We start from the raw sequence: 19,700 nt of genomic DNA on the forward strand, positions 1-19,700 counted from the left end.
ACACTGATCCAACTGCCCACTAGGAGATTGCCATATAGGACTGGTCTGTTAAGAGTAACAACAGAGCAGCAGACAGTATGCGCCTGACTCAGTGAATTACAAATCATTGTGGTTGTTTTCACGGTCACAGATTAGCTGAGAGAGACCACAACCAAAAGTTAAATAAAATATAAGATTGTTTGAGCATACTTCTGCGGGCTTTGCTTCTTCAGTCTTTTTGTTGAGGATGAATGCGTGTATCTGTGAGAGTTGGGGATTACAGCAAACGTTAAATCCCCACCCTTTCCAAAATAAGAAATTAATGTTTCTCTGAATTCCATATCACCCAGATCATTACTGTCGAGGTACAATGTGTGTGGTCAGTGTGTGGTCCAAAACCTGAGAGACCTGGTAAAAAGTAATCATCTATAAAGCTGAACAGTCACATGACCGTAACACTTTACAATAACGTACACAAATACTGTAGTAGTTACTAGTAAACTAATCATTAACTAATAGTTAATGAGTAGCTAAGGAATAATTTGTCATTAGTCAATCACTAGTTAATCATAGTTAATGAGTAGGTAGTCATTAGTTAATGATTAGTAAATGTCAGCTCGTGAATATAGTAGTTAATCATTAGTTACTGATTAGTCGGTCAGTTCGATGAGTAGAGTAGTTAATCGTTCGTTAATGGTTAATAAATGTCAATGCGTGAATATATTAGTTAATCATTAGTTAATCATTAGTTAAGGTCACATTGTGAGTATAGTAGTTAATCATTAGTTCATGATTAGTTGTTAGTTCCTTAGTAGAGAACTTGCAAAGTTCCAAATCGACAAGACTCTGATGAAATTGTTTTATAGTGCCTACATCGAGTCAGTAATTTCCTTCTCCATTGCCTGTTGGTATGGTAACCTGTGCATCAAGGATAAGAATTCCCTCAGCAAAATCGTGAAGGTGGCCTCTAAAGTAGCCGGCATCCATCTGGACAGCCTCGACCATGTCTTTAATAGACAAGTACTTAAGAAGGCTTTGTCCATCCGTTCAGATGCAGCCCACCCTCTAAGCTCGGAGTACAGGCTCCTTCCTTCTGGCCGTCGACTGTGTGCCCCACGGGCCACAAAAAATAGGCACAAGTTTTCTTTCGTCCCTGTCTCTATTCGAGCATTGAACGCTGCTGAGGGAAGGTAAAGATGTTTTAGTGTTTATTATGTTTTTATTGTTTTATTATCGGCCTCCGCCGCTGTTTGTATTGTTTTATTGTTTCTATTGATTTTATGGTTTCTATTGTTTTATTGTTTTTATTGTTTTTTATTACTGATTTATCTTTCCATTTCTTTGTGCACTTTACTGGCCATTTGTGCACTTTACTTTTTGCTACCTCATTTACCGGTCGCTGCGTGTCTGCACTTTATTGATCGCTGTGCACTTTAATGCTACCTTGCACATTATCGGTCACTGGGTGTCACAATCAAGGTCCTTGATGTTTTACTTTGATTTTTATTTATTCTTAACTACATGCATGTAACTTGTTAACATGCCACTTGTGTTCTTGTCTGTGTTGTTATTTGTATGCCTATATCTGCTGCAACTCAATTTGCCCTTTGGGACACTAATAAACTTGAACTTGAACTTGAGTAATTACTCATTAGTTAATGGTTAGTCAATGGTCAGTTTGTGAGTATATAGTTAATTGTTAGTTACTCATTACTTAATTATTACCTGTCCATTAGGCACTCTTTTTATGTACCCTATTGTAAAGTGGTGCATCATACTCAGTAGTTTATGAATACTGAATTATTATCTGTCTATTAGTTAGTCTTTTTGTGTACCCTATTGTAAAGTGGTGCATCATACTCAGTAGTTTATGAATACTGAATTATTATCTGTCTATTAGTTAGTCTTTTTGTGTACCCTATTGTAAAGTGGTGCATCATAGTCAGTAGTTTATGAGTACTGAATCATTGTTACTCTTTTTGTGTAGCCTACCCTAATATAAAGTGAAATATATCCTTATCAAATAAACACTCCCTCCAGGTGAGATTTGAACCCTCAGGCCCAAGATTGTTCCATTGTAAGTCTGGTTCTCTACCATCTGAGCTAACCAGCCTGTTGCTTGCTAGAGCCATACTATCGATATGTAGAGCCGGAGACCAAGTATTATAGTTTTGAAGGTATATTCCACCCAAATACTACTAAGGTATATTCTGTGCTTTAAAACACAAGTACTTAGACATAAGTAGTATTTGGCTGAAACATACCTAAGTACTTGGACATTAAGTAGTATTTGGATGGAATATATCTTAAAAACTATAAGTACTTGAACAGAAAGTAGTATGTGGATAGAACATAATACTTAGTCTCTGACTCTACAGACCCCTAGTACAGGGCCGCGGGAAGTAGGGGTGCTGCAGGTGCTGCAGCACCCCCTTGATTAAAAAAATAAAAATAAATTACAAATGTAATTAAAGATATTTTGCAGTGCATGTTCCTTTCTTGTTTAAGAATGTTTCGGGAAATGATTGCATTATTGATATACTGAAAATGTATTGAAATAGAATTATCAACAATAACAATCAAGGAAGTTACATGCTTGTAGGCTAGAGAAGAAGAAGTGCGCATGCATGCACATGTTGTGTTGAACCAACCAACAACCAATATGAATTGTTTAATCTGGCAATAAAGAAATGTGAACTTGACATGCTATTTTAATAGCCTACTCAAAAATGCACCTCCCACTATACAGCAAAGAGAGGAATCAATGTTTCTTGATATATGCCATTCAGATCAGAATAATTAGTCTAGTCATTAAGTTTGCTGATAATATTTCTATCATGTAAAGTCTGTGTCATGTTAACTGGTGTATTCAGAGCAAATAGGGAGATATAGAGCATTATCATCATGCTATATATCTCCCTCTTTGCTCTGAATGAGTGAGAAAAGGAGAAAATACTGAATAATTACCTCACAACAGTATCCTAATGTTAATTTAAAATCAGATATTCCTCTAAATATGGCAAAAAAATGTAAAAAACAACAACATAAAACTTCCTGCTTAAAGTGACTTCCAGTGGCCCTGCCCTAGTATGGCTCTACCAAATAACAGGCTGGTTAGCTCAGATGGTAGAGAACCAGACTTACGGGCTAGGCTAGCTAAAATAAATGTTTGTGCTCCTACAGCTTAATGACAATCTTAGCTGCTGAAAACTGACTGTAATAGGGTACCTCACCTGTGCGTAATGCTCCCTGCGTCACACAGCATGCGCTTCATATCATCCTAAACCAATCTATTATCCATCTGATCATGATCTTCAAATACATAACACATTTTCTAATAAAAATGAGCTAATGTTCCCTAAATGATCAATGAAAAAATCCTGTATAGGCTATTCCTGATTATTTCACTGAAGAGAACACTGCATGGCTGCGTTGGTCCCATTTCTAATTATGGCGGGTCCAATCTGTTCAATTAGGCTATCTATCATGCTGCGTGTGGATCCAGAGAAAACCCATGATCAGCAGTGATCACTTGATGCACACGTGGAGAGAAAGGGCGCACAGCGCAGACCTTGCCGGTTTGTGATGCTCGAGTCGGATTCTGATCCGCTCCCAAATGAAGATATCACCTTATTATTTGCCCATGCAAGGACGCTTCTGCATGACGTCATTTCGTAATCGTCTTTCCGGTTTTAAACACGGAAGTAGAGTACGCCTACCGCAGTCATTTAGACTTGCCAAAAAGCCAATGTAGGCTATACTCTGTGTGCCTGTCTGCCTGCCTTTTATTACAAGGATTTTTCTTTCAATTTTTCTTATGTAAACATGACAATTTTATTTAAAAAATCTCAATTCAGTAGTCTACATATTTTATTCAGTGTCAATGGTAATGGTAGCCTACATATTGGTCACATTGGCTGTTTGTTTTCTTGATACTTTATGGAATATTTTAAAAGGTTTGTGTTTTCTGCCAGATATATACCGGTATTACTCTATTTTTTCTCTCTTTGATCTCATGATGTTTTTTGTGAAGCTTATTTCTAAATGTATTTGAGGCAGGCATTCTTCAACTTTGTACAGCCTATTACCTCCAGGGATCCTTTCCTCCCTAAGACCAATTGGAGACAGTCTGGTCCTAGACTGATTGTTATTCAACATATGGATATTTTCCCCTATATATAGCCTTTAGATTGCCTACAGTGACCCTCACCTTATTTAAAAATGTATGTCTAAAATGTTTGGTAATATACTTTCTAATTATTTTGTATTTTCTATGCATCATTTAGCGGCTATGCCTTTTGGAAATGATAATTGTCTTGTGACAGGTATGCAATAGCTTTCTTAATGTGGGGAGTTTTGATTGGCTGTGATAGTACAGCCACTCCTTACTTAAGAGGGCTTCACTTGTATGTAACCTTTTTTTTTAAGGTCAGAGACCGAAATGTCATACAACATACAGCCTTTATTAGAAATTTAGGCAGTGTGTGGAACTCTTTTTTTAGCCCTATGCACCTGTCCCAGAGAAGAGATTAGTGGCATTTTCTTTCTTCTTTATTCAAGGTTTTGATCTTAAAGGGACATCTCACCTTAAAATCCAAAATACATATTTTTCCTCTCGCCTGTAGTGCCATTTGTCCATCGATATTGTTTTAGGATAGTTGCCTGAGTTTTGGAGATATCGGCCGCAGAGATATCTGCCTTCTCTTGAATACAATGGAACTGGATGGCACTCGGCTTGTAGTGCTCGAAGCAACAAAAAATGCATTTGAAAAACAGCATCGTCTCTTTCCAGAAAGCATGACCCGGTTAGTAAAAAATAATCCACAGACTTTGTTGTGAGCAGTTTCATGAAGGAACTATTTTCTTTTGCAGTCCCACATAGGAATTAGCCAGCAGTGTTAGATAATGTCATCATTCCTACTATGATGTCATAGATCACTGATGATGTCATAACACAAGGTGATGTCATATTCGGGACCTATAAAGGTTTGCTCTGCAAGTCCTCTGCAGTTGTTCATAGATTCATATCACGACAACTTTCAATCATGAGAGACTTGTAAGACATTTTAACAATCTTTATTGAATCAGAATAGATAGTTTGAGTATGGCGTATGACTCCATGATATGACGCTCCTCTTGCTATGAGAGAGGGGGGCGTCAGTGCTGTATGAGATAGAAAATCCCCGACTCCATGATGTGACGCTCCTCTTGCTATGAGAGAGGGGGGCGTCAGTGCTGTATGAGATAGAAAATCCCCCCTAAGGGGATTTGTTTCCAACAGGAGTCATGACATTGGTGGTGATCTGGGGAGGTGGTGGGGTGAAGCTTTTGCTCTGGAGATGCTGGATGAATGCGGGATGCTGGCACGAGGTGAGTGATGACTGCACAAGTGTGATTTAAGCTGTGGTGATGGGGCTTTATATAGTACCAGGAGAAGGGCATTTATGATGTAATAACTGATGTAATTTATGATGTCATAACTGATGTCATTTGGGAGAAGGGCATTTATGATGTCATAACTGATGTCATTTGGGCAACTGACGTCGTCATAGAGAAGGTGACGTCGGAGATGGTGACGTCATTTAGTGATGTCATTTGGGCCGAGGGGTATGACAGCATGGGGTGTCTACCTATGCCTTTTGGTCTTCCATGATTGAAATTCAGTCTAAGACTACACTTCAATCATGAGAGACTTGTAAGACATTTTAACAATCTTTATTGAATCAGAATAGACAGTTTGAGTATGGCGTATGACTCCATGATGTGACGCTCCTCTTGCTATGAGAGAGGGGGGCGTCAGTGCTGTATGAGATAGAAAATCCCCCAAAGGAATTTAAAGTTTTTAGGAACTGGGAAAGTTCCTAAACAGGGGGGGTCATGGAGCTCGCCTGGGGTATGCTTTAGTCAGGTCATGGGCTGACGGGGAGATTTATGCATGCCGGGAGATGAGGGGCTGACTGGGGTTTTTAGGCAATGGCAGGGATGCATGGGAGTGGACGTGGGGGTCATGGAGCTTGCCTGGGGTATGCTTTAGTCAGGTCATGGGCTGACAGGGGGAGAGTATGCATGCCGGGAGATGAGGGGCTGACTGGGGTTTTTAGGCAATGGCAGGGATGCATGGGAGTGGATGTAGATAGCCCGGGCATGGGCGCATTTAATGAGAAATGGGAGAGTTTTGATCACCACCAACGAAGTGCTTGCTTCCTCTTTAGTCATGGAAGGAGGGATATTTGGGCTGATAGTATGGCGTCTTGCTCTGGTTGGATGTAGGATGCATAGGCTGATGAGGACCAGCGACCCAGTTGTTGAAGGGAGGCGGAGGATACCCCCTGCATGGCTGCTGATGTGGCTGCCCCGATCCTGAACGAGTGGCTGGAATAGTTCTCTGCAGGTATGTTTGCATTTCTGGAGTGTTGTCTTGAAGTGATGGATGAACCAGGATCTCGTCATGTGATGCTGGGGAGAAATGAGGAAAAGGGGGGCCAAGGCACTATCGGGTACATTTCATATAATGCGGAGGACTGATCCAAGCCGGCAAACTGCTGCGGCCAAGTGCCAGCGAACCAGTGGCCTTGGTAGACCCCCCCAAAACCCACTGATGGGGCTGCATCTGTGAAAAGTTTTAAGTCGTCGGCAGACGAGACGATTTCGTCATAGAAAAATGAGATTCCGTTTCCAACTTTCTAACAGGTGAGCCCAGAATTTGAGATCGGATCGGTATCCCTCATTTGAGGGTAACTGAGTCAAGGAGGCTGGGGACTGAAGATGCTAAATCGAGCAGCCTAGAAATGAATGACCTCCCTTGGGGAATAATGTGCATGGCAAAATTCAGGTGGCTGAGTAGAGACGGAAGGTCTCGTTTTGAAATGTGGCTGGCTGCTGAATAGGACTGGGCTATTTCGCGGATGCGAGACAATTTTTCGAGGGGGAGGGAAGCTTGCATAAGCTCGGTGTCAAGATTAATGCCCACAAACGTGGTCTATTTTTGCATAGTGGAGGGAATAGGTTTCGGGAGGAATGAGGCTGTTTATGCTTGGAGTGGGGCCGTGATAAGGGGCTGATAGGTCTATAATCAGGCGCTTTTTGCCGGAATATTTGCGAGTGGCGACGCCTACTGGACTTGTTCGGAACACCGGGAAGGGGGGAGAATCGAAAGGGCCGATTATGAATCCTTTAGATAATTCCCTGCTAAGGAGTTGAAATACTATTTTGGGCTCTTTTTGAGCCGTTTGCAGATTTTTTAGAGACGTGGGAAACTGTGGGGGGAGAAATTACTCCTATTTTGAACCCCTGGGAGAGGCCGGTTTAAGAGATGATCGGTGAATACGCGATCAGGGTGGCAGGCTAGTTTGAGAGCCAGGGCTGGGATGTCGATGGGGGTGGATGGATGGGATTCTATGATTTTTAACCCAATTTCTCTTTTTTTGGGGGGGGGGGGGGGGGACTGCCTTGGGGGGGTTTAGACGGGGGGCAGACGGAGCGGGGGTGCGCTTCCCTGTAGGCGCTGCAGACGTGCAGAAAAATGCAATTTAGGATAGGTGCACACTCCTTCATTTTAAATTTATTGCAAATAGACATATTATTATGCATAAGCACCTTGCGCCCCTGGCGGTCTGATTGCGATTGGCTGGAAGGTTCCCTGCTGGAGGAGGGGGGGTGGACTGGGGAAAAACGAGGTGTGGCTGCCGGAAGCCTGGAAGGCAGCTTTAGGGCATAGGGGAGCCGTGTGGCCTATTTCGCCGCAGGAAAAGCAGGTGATCGCCTGATGACCGCCCGTGACCAATACCAATAGCTCGGTATCCAACACGGACCAGTCCAGGCGGGTGTTGGATCGAGTTATGTACAGCGCTGCTTCGCAGAAAACGCTTTGTGGTACTGGTAGAATATGCCCTTCTCGTATTTTAGGTGGAGGTCCCCCACCAGTGCCATGCATTCGTCTAGCTCGGTGCGACGGTTGGGATGCATGGAGCATATTATGTCGTGGAGAACCCCGAACGCAACAAAGAACTCGGTTGGTGATAGCTCTCTGGCAAGACGGGGGTCGGAAGATTTTAGGACGGCCGATACATCTTGGCCGCCCATTATTTTCTTGCTGCACTCAGCAGACGGCAGGATAATACTGACTAAGTTAATATCTCTGCCTTGAAGGATCCTCTGGATTGCTAGCAGGAGAGACAGACAAGATTCGCCCAATGCAATGCGCTTTCATTAAAAGCAAAGCACGGTGGATCAGCGGTGAGCGCTGCTGCCTCAAGCGGAAGGTCGTGGGTTCGAACCCCGGTCCGTCCCAGGTCCCCCCTGTGAGGAGCCTGCACGGCAATATTGGAAACTTGGCATTTGCAATATATCTGATTTTGCGATATGAAGAAAAGAGAGAAAATAATAATGCAAGCATTTTTCACCCAAAGACTTATAGCTCATTAAGCCTTGCCCCTTTTACCTGCATGGGTGAATTAATAGCAGCATTTAGCTACAGCCAGAGTGAATGGCAGAAGCTAGGTTTCATTGCCGACTTGTGGTTCTAGGATTTTCAATGCACTGCTGATGTGCTATTTGCGACCCTGTTAGTTTATGGTTGCCCTTGTTTGAACGGCACAATTTATCACGTGACTCATCAGCAATGGCATTTTTGCAAGAAGTATTGAGATTCTGAATGCATTAAAATCATGAAAAGATACGGTTTAGGGCAGTGATGATGTCAGGCAGCTACAGTATGTGACATCCTTCTGCTGTTGCTGCTCAGCTGGACACGGCGATGGGGAATTCTGGGCGATTGACAGGGCTCGGTGTTGCCTGGAGAGCGATGGATGATCCCTGGTGCGGAAATGCCCCCAACACTGGCCACACACTGGACGACCGGTGTGATCGAGCCGATTTGCTGGTGGATGCTAATGCGGAAGTGCTCTGGATTCTGCACGCTGGACTGACGATGGGCCGCTGGAAGTCATGGAGCCCCGGTGAAGAAAATAATGCGCTGGTGCAAGCTGGACAAAATGGGGCCGCTCGAATTTTGTCTTGAGACTGATGTTGACTTGATGATGGACAGGCTGAAGGGGGAACGCTCTGCATGGAAGTGAGGCCTACGCGGGAGCTGATGAAGGCTGTTTGCTTGAGCCTATTTACTCCGTAAGCGAGACAACTGCTCCAGTGATGATGAACAGCAGCTGAGGATGATCGCTGGGGCTTTCTTGGAGGCGGATTTCTTGGCTCCTTCGCCGCGGCTATGGCCTCCGGAGTGCTGCGCGGACTTTGATCCGGGCGAGACGTCTTGGACCTCCGCGGGGATGGATTGCTTTTTGCGGCCGCGGCCCCTGGTGTGAGGAGCGTCCTTTGTGACGCCTGAATATGAAGCCTGGGGATCTGAGGTTTGCCCTGGGATGGTCGCGCTCTGGGGGAAGGTGTCCACGGCGGCGTTGACCCTCTGAAGCTGCTGCTCGTTTTCGGACTCAGACATGATGATGGACTGAGTGAAGCTTTTGCTCTGGAGATGCTGGATGAATGCAGCTGGTACGAGGTGAGTGATGACTGCACAAGTGTGATTTAAGCTGTGGTGATGGGGCTTTATATAGTACCAGGAGAAGGGCATTTATGATGTCATAACTGATGTAATTTATGATGTCATAACTGATGTCATTTGGGAGAAGGGCATTTATGATGTCATAACTGATGTCATTTGGGCAACTGACGTCGTCATAGAGAAGGTGACGTCGGAGATGGTGACGTCAGTTAGTGATGTCATTTGGGCCGAGGGGTATGACAGCATGGGGTGTCTACCTATGCCTTTTGGTCTTCCATGATTGAAATTCAGTCTAAGACTACACTTCTGCACAGTTTCCATCTTCGAACTCTCTCTCTCTCTCGCTCTCGCTCTCTCTCTCTCTCATTATTATATTATAATTATTTATATGTACAAAACTATCATTTTACCCCTCCTCTTTTAACTTGAATTACCATTTTTCATGTTTGGTTTGACAATTATCCAAAACCATTTACCAAAAAAATCACTATTTTCACTGGCTAACTTGTTAATCTCACTTCTTGATGCACTCCTGTGGGTTTGGGTTTTCTAAAGCATCTTACTGCTGGTTAATACTGTGTATGTATGGGACACTTTTTTCCATAAAATAACAATGAACAGCTACTTTATAGTCTTCACTAATAATAAATAACAGGAGAACTTTCTCTACTGGCTATCAATGGAAACACCTCTTCTATTGGCAAACAAATAACCTTTTGGGATCCGAGATGGTTTCAGCAGTAAGAAACTCTTTTTAAACCAGATCTTGTCTGCTGTTTCTTTGTTTTTTTCCAACCATATTCTGTACAGTTAAATATGTTGTTTTGTATTCTGTTTTTTACACCTTGCATAAGTTAAATTTAATAGACTAAATAATATTTTTAGCTCTGGAAATTAACACAGGCTGGAATTACATAGACAAAAATATCTATGACTCTTTCAAGTCTTTGTGGCTCAGATTTGACCATAACAAACCACATGGAATCTTTTAAACTCTTTGGCTGCATTTACACCAGCATGAAAAGATCTAATGTTGTGATCTTATCCAGTAGTTTGGCAGTGCATGTTCTGCTCTATAGGCTATGTGGCACAGACTTGATTTGTGAATGTCTGATACAAAAAATATCTGAATATTTGAACACATGGATTCTCTTTTTTTCCTGTTAACGCAGCTATCAGAGGATGAGATCTGTACTGCAAGACTTGGAAAACAGATTTTTAGGAGTATACTGTATACATACACATACACACATATACATAATATATGTTGGATTATACATTAAATACTTAATACATTGTTTTTGTCTTTGTGAGTGTGTGTTGGTGTGCTGTCCTGTCAGTATAAAAACCAGTTAAAAGTAGAAGGTGTTTGTTCGCTGATTAAAACCTGTTGGGGGCACGGTAGCGCAGTAGCTGATTAAAACCTGTTGGGGGCACGGCAGCGCAGTAGCTGATTAAAACCTGTTGGGGGCACGGTAGCGCAGTAGCATTCCTGCCTCGCACTCTCGCCTCAGCTCTAGGAAAAATCATCTTACATTGGTGTTATGGATGTAAGCCCTCTTGAGACAAATGCATTTTTAACTCTTTTTCCAACAATAGCTTTTGGGCCTTGCAGGGCTTTGAGGTGGTAGGCAAGGCTCAACATGGTGCATTCATTTAGACCAGTGATAAGGACTAGCCTACTATGTCAAAGTCATGTATCTGAAATTATGGAACAAAGAAGTGCTTAACTCCAACTCCAACTTCAACTTCTTCAGATGCTGACTCAAGAAATAAACGATATAGAAAAATGTCTGCACACTATAGTACGTATATCTAATCATATTTTCACAGACCAAGGCCATTGTATAATAAATATTAATGGATGATATTTTGAGTGTCAACTTTTTGTCATTTTGCCTTTCCTCCAGCAGGAGGAAGTTGAGCCATTTTTGAGGGAATATTGAGATTATTTTGATGTGTCTCTGCATGTGGAAGTTGGAGGTCTACTGCTTTGAACCTGCATTTACAGTACATGTTCAGTGTAGCATTGCCTCGCTATATTTTGAAGCAATATGTGCGCTTGACAATTAACATTTGTGGGCTCTTTTAAATAGTCACTATATTTCATGACTATTCACGTTTAATGTAACTTAATTTATAAACCCGAAATTGTACACATATATAATAATTGTTATGTCACTCACATTGTAAAACTATTCTAAACTGTAAGGCTGGTATATTTTCACAGGAACTCCATTTCTATATTATATGTCTGAGACTGTAGAATACAATTTAGCGCTTGTGACTTCAAGTCATCAACTCCTCCCTCAGAGCGTCAGACACCCTGAGTCAGTCAATAACATGGCCTTGGACTCACTCCACCCGTCTACAAATCAAAATCCCACCTTTGATAGCCTACTGTGTATCATGAGGTACCTCACATATTTCACTTTTTTACTTAATGGTAGCCTACTTGATATGGATTGTAGAAGACACATGGCCTACTTGTGACACTTTATGGTATAGCCTACCTAACTTCTATTTTATTGTTTTTATGGTATATTCATGCCTCTCTTATAATATCTCTGGGGCGGCTGTGGCTCAGGAGGTAGAGCGGGTCGTCCACTAATCGCTTTGGATAAAAGAGGTCGGTGGTTCGATTCCCGCCTCCTCCAGTTTGCATGTTGAAGTGTCCTTGGGCAAGATACTGAACCCCAAATTGCTCCCGATGGTGTGCCAGCATCCTGTATGGTAGCCTGCTGCCATCGGTGTATGAATGTACCTACTGATTGTAAAGCGCTTTGGATAAAAGCGCTATATAAATGCAGGCCATTTACCATTTACCATCTCTAATATCTCTATGTTGATATTTTTTCCCACCCGAGTGTGAGCAACTGTAGCATGACTCAATTTCCCCTCAGGGATCAATAACTTTTTCTGAATGATTCTGATTCTGAAGTCAATTCCAAGATCAGTTGAGATAAAGATTGCCCCAAGGGCGTTGAGATCAAGACCAAAATTATTATTATTGTTGTGTGTGACACACATAATAATAATTATAGCTGCTGCGCAGCAATGGGTCGTGGCCGGGCAAGTCTCAAGTCTTTTAGCTATAGTCCAAGTCACGTCTCAAGGCTTTAGTCACAAGTCCAAGTCAAGTCTCAAGTCTCTTATGGATGAGCTTTCTATCATCTGCTGCATGCAATCCAGTCTGCTTAGATTAGAACACTGCCGTTCATGACAGGGCTGGGGCAGAAGGCAGCAGGTTAAGTACATGGCAGTTGAACATACTGTAGAAGCGGAGAGAGTAGGGACAGTGGAGGCAGAGAGAGATAGACTGAAAAATTGCTTATTTATACTTTGGCATGTATGACATCACCGATGACATGACAGCAACAACTATGACATCACCCACCCAGTCTGCTCAGCCAGGAAGGATGACATCATTAATGACATAATCACTGATGACATCATTGATGACATCATTGATGACATAATCACTGATGACATCATTGATGACATCATCACTGATGACATCACTTTAGGCTATAAATGAGGGCAGAATTCAAAATACTGTCAAAAATTCAGTTTTGTGTAATTTAGCAGGGCTAGCTAACGTTAACATTCAAGAGTAGCTACTTTCTAGCTAACGGGTGATATATTTCATATTAGCAACGAATTGTTTCTCCATCTGCTGTCTTATATCAGTATTCACAATGACCGAGGATGTCCAGAAGCACTCAGTCCACACACTGGTCTTCAGGTCTCTTAAAAGGACGCATGATATGTTTGTGTCTGATCATGCGAAACCAGTCGCACTGGATGATCAAAGCCATAAGGTGAAGATGGATGCCAAGCTGAGAGCAGACTACAGTGCAGTGTTACACATGCCAGTCCTGAAGGAAGGCAAGGAGAGAGGCTCACACGTCCCGGGTGGCCTGCAGGTCCACCCAGGCTACACACAGCCAGGAGATGACCCAGACTACCTGATCACTGGGACACATGCTTACCCCTCTGGACCTGGAATCGCCTTGACTGCTGACACAAAGATACACAGGTTGCCCAGTGAGGGAGGAGTCCATTCCATGGCAATGGTGTTGCCCCCCTTACAAGCCAGGCAGGAGGCCAGTCGCACAGTCGCCAGCGTTGGTGACATCCTTAGACATGCAGGAGGAGCAGAGAGATCTCAGCCTCACTCAAATGCTGTGTCACTGATGGAAGGAGGAGGCACCAGAAATTCTGCTCTCACAAGAAAAGCACCAACCATGCCTAAACCGCAGTGGCATCCACCATGGAGACTATTTCGGGTCATCAGTGGCCATCTTGGCTGGGTGAGGTCCATAGCTGTCGAGCCTGGGAATCAGTGGTTTGTCACAGGGTCTGCTGACCGAACCATAAAGATCTGGGACCTGGCCAGTGGGAAGCTGAAACTCTCCCTGACCGGGCACATCAGTACGGTCCGTGGTGTGGCGGTCAGCACCTGCAGTCCTTACCTCTTCTCCTGTGGAGAAGACAAGCAAGTCAAGTGTTGGGATCTGGAGTACAACAAGGTCATCAGGCACTACCACGGACACCTGAGTGCTGTGTATGACTTGGACCTTCATCCAACCATCGACGTGCTGGTGACATGCAGCAGAGATGCCACAGCAAGGGTGTGGGACATCAGGACAAAAGCCAACGTGCACACCCTGTCCGGCCACACCAACACTGTGGCCACAGTCAGATGCCAGGCTGCAGAGCCACAAATCATCACCGGCAGCCACGATTCAACCATCAGGCTGTGGGATTTGATTGCTGGGAAGACCAGAGCCACGCTGACCAACCATAAGAAGTCTGTCCGAGCTGTGGTGTTGCACCCGAGACAATACACCTTTGCCTCTGGCTCTGCTGACAACATCAAGCAGTGGATGTTCCCAGACGGCAGCTTCATCCAGAACCTGTCTGGTCACAACGCCATCATCAACACTCTGGCTGTGAACTCAGATGGCGTGTTGGTGTCTGGAGCCAACAATGGAACCATCCATATGTGGGATTGGAGAACAGGCTACAACTTCCAGAGAATCCATGCGGCTGTGCAGCCTGGTTCCCTGGACAGTGAGTCGGGGATCTTTGCCTGTGTGTTCGACAACTCGGAAAGCCGACTGATCACCGCCGAGGCTGACAAGACCATCAAGGTGTACAAGGAGGATGACACAGCTACGGAAGAAAGCCACCCAGTCAACAGGAAACCAGAGATCCTCAAGAGGAAAAGATTCTAAAGATTTTTTTTATTATAATTATTGTTCTCATTTATGTTGTCATAGAAAACCACCTTGAAAAACTTTTCTACCAGGCCACCTGTTGTAGATGTAGCCATCAATTTTGCTTGTTAGTGCTTATTCATTAGACAAATTTCCATAACAAACGCTACGTTGACAATATCTGACACCCATTGGACAGAAGAACTTCACCCAGTGTTCCTCTTTTATTCTAACAACCATTTGCAGTCTTCGTTGTATGATGTTATTCCAATAAAGCTGCCATTTTGGACTGCCAGGAACCTCGCTGAATGTTTGTTCTTGATAATGACGGCTCTCTGGTGGCTCTGGTCCATCTGGTCCACCAACAGCAGCCACTCCTCGGCCTCAGAGGGACTGGCCTTAGAGTACACATAGTCCTCACTGGGCTCAAACCCTGCATTGGGACAGACAATGAGGCCTCATTCTTTTGTATTGACTCAACAGATTGGCTAATTGTACATACAGGGAATCAAACATTTCCCCTTTTTTATGGCTTGCAATTTGATGTTTATATTGCTGCATTAACACGTTGAGTGCCATAGCCGAGATATCTCGTCTTACATAATCCAGCGGTTAAGTGCCATAGACGAGCTATCTCGTCTTACATAAACATTTATTTTTTTTGACGGTGGGACATCAATCAACCCCTTTTACATCTTCGAGATCACTATTGGAGCAAGAGAATGTGTATAATCTATTTTACCGACCACTAAGTGGCGACAGTTCTCTCCAGACAGAGACAGAAAGCCACAGCCACGGGACCCGTGGACCAAAAGCAGCCGCCTCCCGCTTGGCGATTTTACAGTCAGGAACGAACGAGCCTCATTCTCATACTGTAGGCGGGGACGCTTCGCGCTGCTGCGGTGGGGGGTTCCAGAAATGGACTGGGTGAGCAGCATAAAGCCTAGAGTCGCACGGGGCTTAATCGGGGCTCTCAAACCCAAGAGACAGTGAGACCTATCCACACTCGCTGCCAGGGAGAGAGGCTGCTCAACTCGCTGCAAACTCCCAGCAGCAGAGCACTCCGCAGCACAGACGGAGGGAGGAGTTTGGAGACACACACACTCTCTCTCTCTCTCTCTCTCTCTCTCTGAGAGAGAGAGAGAGAGAGAGAGAGAGAGAGAGCGCACAGAGTGGGAGACAAGGGCACCCATAATCACAGGCACGTGAGGTGGTTCTAAAAATCCATTTATCTCCAAACTCTCTGAAAATCTCTGAAACCATGCTGTACTCAACGGCTAATATCTACATAACTACTAACTCTGCAAACTAACTCTTTTAGAGAAAGCACACATTCTATTAGTTATTTTTAGATGATTGGTGTTCACGAATTCTTAACAGAAAATAATCCTCGGCTCTTGTAAAATGAGCCAGAATCCTCAAAAAAAAACCTGGCACAACTTACCTACAGGATTGAAAAAATGGCTGGCACTCAATGTGTTAATAAAGGGCACAGTTTTTTTCCAAAAAAAAAAGAATTCTAGCTAACGTTGCTGCTATTGTTGCAACATTCAATTGTACCAAACAATTTGAGTTTAATGAATGTTTACCCCGCTTTTTTATTTACATAAACTTACCGTGTGTTCAGTCTTCTGCAACCATGCGATCTGTGCGACGCTTGACAAAAGCCAGCTCCAGCCACTTAGAATTTGAATGGGCGCCAATAATTATTGAACCTGCGCGAGCTATGAATCTGGCCAATAATACTCTTCTTCTTCTTCTTCTTCTTCTTCTAATGTTTTATGGCGGTTGGCAAACAGCTTTTGTGCATTACCGCCACCTTCTGGATTTTAGCAGTTACAAAAATATTCTCTTCAGTGTGAAAAACAAAACGAGTCCACCCAAAATACATAATAGCGTCCATTCTTCTGTCACCCAGACTCACTCGTCTGGGTTTTATCAAATGCTTCCCTCAGTATATTGTCTAGATCTTTCCCAGTTACATCCACCACGTCCAAAAACCTCCTGGCAGCGTCCAGCACCATCTCGATTCTCTCCGTCTTCCCCGTCACATCAACAGCACAGTTGACCACCATGGCCAAAAATCTCCTCTTTTCTACACATATAATGTCAGCTCGATCCGTTTCCTGCTTTTTCTTCTCCGGTTCCTTCTGTACCACCATCCTATTCAGTGGCGGACTGCATAATCGGGCACGTCGGGCAAATGCCCGGTGGCCTGGCCTGGCCTGGCCTGGCCTGCAAAAAAAAAAAAAAAAAAAAAAAAAAAAAAATTTTTTTTGGAAATCGGGCTTCAAACGGCCCAAATCTGGCTTTAAACGACCCAAATTGGGCTTCAAACGGCCCAAATCTGGCTTCAAACGGCCCAAATTGGGCTTCAAACGGCCAAAATTGAGCTTCAGACGGCCCAAATTTTTCGCCGCCGCCCTTCGGACGCCGGCACGCGCGTCGGCCCGTATCAGCCTGGCCTGCTTGGTATCTAATGCCCGGCCTGAATTAGGATCCCAGTCCGCCCCTGATCCTATTCCTTTCTTAATTTCTCTCCCACCCCCATCTCTTAGCAGCTTCCACATACGACATTCCCCTAGTTTCTCTTATCCTATTCACTTCCTTTTCTTTCTTTCTCCTTGGACACTGCACAGACCCTGTATAGTGATTTCCCTCACAATGTAAGCACTTAGCTTGTTCTTTCTCCGTGCACCTCTCTTCACTGCATTCCTCCTTTCCGCATCTGCCACACTTTCTCTCTTTATTACACACAGCAGCCACATGCCCGTATTCTTGACAACAGTAACACCTCAAGGGAGCTCTTTCAAACGGCCTTACCTTATAACACACATAATCACAGTACACTCTCTCTGGTAATTTACCATCAAATGTCAAGCACACAGATTCACTATCCTCCTTTTTCCCTTCACGGAATCTCGTCAATCTCCTTCCATCTTTTACATCTTCAACCTTGAAAAAAACTTGAAAGTCCACTGACACTGGCACACCGCTTACCACACCTTTCTTCCATGTTTTGTCCCCGAGCGGGAAGCTCTCCACACGCACATTGTCACTCTGACTCTCGCCGACCGAATACATTTTTAGGGCTTCCTCCCTCTGCTTTTCTGACACACATTCAACTACAACCATACCACTCCTAGTTATCTTTATCGATCGCACAGCACCAACTCTTCTGCCAATATACCTGCCTATTGCATGTGGATCTTTAAAAACACCGTCCACCTTTTCCATAGCCACTATTCCAACAATGAAGGACTCCTTTTTCTTCACCCCACCTTCCTCGTCTGAATCACTTAATTAAAAAATTCAACTCCATTCGTGGAAACCAAATAAATTCCTCGTTTGAAATATTATTAGCCTATTACAGTATAATGAATCTTGAAAGACCCAACTGCTTCGTTGTGTTTTAGGGAGTTTAAGCTCTTAACGTTATAATACAACATAGCCTATTAGCGATACACTCTTAACGTTATAATACAACATAGGCTATTTTATGAGCTTATGTCATTAGCCATTTTTTCATGTAAAACCTTATTCTGCAAAGTAACTCCAGTCGGCAGATACATGTAGTGGAGGAAGAAGACACCGGTATCTGTTTCACAGCTAGCAGAGCAGGATGGTGGAAGCCCCAGGCCACAGCTAGCAGAGCAGGATGGTGAAAGCCCCAGGCCACAGCTAGCAGAGCAGGATGGTGGAAGCCCAGGCCACAGCTAGCAGAGCATGATGGTGGAAAACCCAGGCCAACAGCTAGCAGAGCAGGATGGTGAAAGCCCCAGGCCACAGCTAGCAGAGCAGGATGGTGGAAACCCCAGGCCACAGCTAGCAGAGCAGGATGGTGGAAACCCCAGGCCACAGCTAGCAGAGCAGGATGGTGGAAGCCCCAGGCCACAGCTAGCAGAGCAGGATGGTGAAAGCCCCAGGCCACAGCTAGCAGAGCAGGATGGTGAAAGCCCCAGGCCACAGCTAGCAGAGCAGGATGGTGGAAGCCCCAGGCGACAGCTAGCAGAGCAGGATGGTGGAAGCCCCAGGCGACAGCTAGCAGAGCAGGATGGTGGAAGCCCCAGGTGACAGCTAGCAGAGCAGGATGGTGGAAGCCCCAGGCCAACAGCTAGCAGAGCTGGATGGTGGAAGCCCCAGGCCAACAGCTAGCAAAGCTGGATGGTGGGTGGTGAAGGCCCCAGGCCACAGCTAGCAGAGCTGGATGGTGGGCGGTGGGTGGTGAAGGCCCCAGGCCACAGCTAGCAGAACTGGATGGTGGATGGTGGAGGCCACAAGCCACAGCTAGCAGAGCAGGGTTGGTGGATGGTGAAAAGCCCCAGGCCACAGCTAGCAGAGCTGGATGGTGGATGGTGAAAAGCCCCAGGCCACAGCTAGCAGAGCTGGATGGTGGATGGTGAAAAGCCCCAGGCCACAGCTAGCAGAGCTGGATGGTAGATGGTGAAAAGCCCCAGGCCACAGCTAGCAGAGCTGGATGGTGGTGGATGGTGGAGGCCCCAGGCCACAGCTAGCAGAGCTGGATGGTGGATGGTGAAAAGCCCCAGGCCACAGCTAGCAGAGCTGGATGGTGGATGGTGGAGGCCCCAAGCCACAGCTAGCAGAGCTGGATGGTGGATGGTGAAAAACCCCAGGCCACAGCTAGCAGAGCTGGATGGTAGATGGTAAAAGCCCAGGCCCAGGCTGAAGCTAGCAGATAGTCCATCCACAAACTCCAAAGAGAATAACACGTGTTCCCAAACTTCGCAAAAGGGTGAAATTACTGATTGTAAACCAATTTCAAAGACATTGAACACTGAACAGAGACACAGGACAAAACACAGTTGCCGCCATCTTGAATTGGGGGGAAATGCATTTATTCCACCAAATGTAGATACAGGAATTAAAGACTCACGAGCATCACACGTTTGTGTTTTACTCTAAATGTATTCAATATTCAAATCAGACAATACGGACACCATAGAATCAAATAATTTTTGAAA

General features: G+C 44.5%; 1 pseudogene across 1 annotated transcript; it reads left to right on the top strand.

Annotated features, from left to right (window-relative positions):
- The first annotated feature begins 13,164 nt into the window (after positions 1–13,164).
- LOC310771297 (pleiotropic regulator 1 pseudogene) lies at positions 13,165–14,736 on the top strand (annotated as a pseudogene). Its single transcript has one exon. The product of its transcript is annotated as a pleiotropic regulator 1 pseudogene (transcript).
- Positions 14,737–19,700: the final 4,964 nt, after the last annotated feature.

This window comes from Poromitra crassiceps (assembly GCF_964638095.1).
Source record: "Poromitra crassiceps genome assembly, contig: HAP1_SCAFFOLD_504, whole genome shotgun sequence".
In the NCBI taxonomy this organism is placed as follows: domain Eukaryota; kingdom Metazoa; phylum Chordata; class Actinopteri; order Beryciformes; family Melamphaidae; genus Poromitra; species Poromitra crassiceps.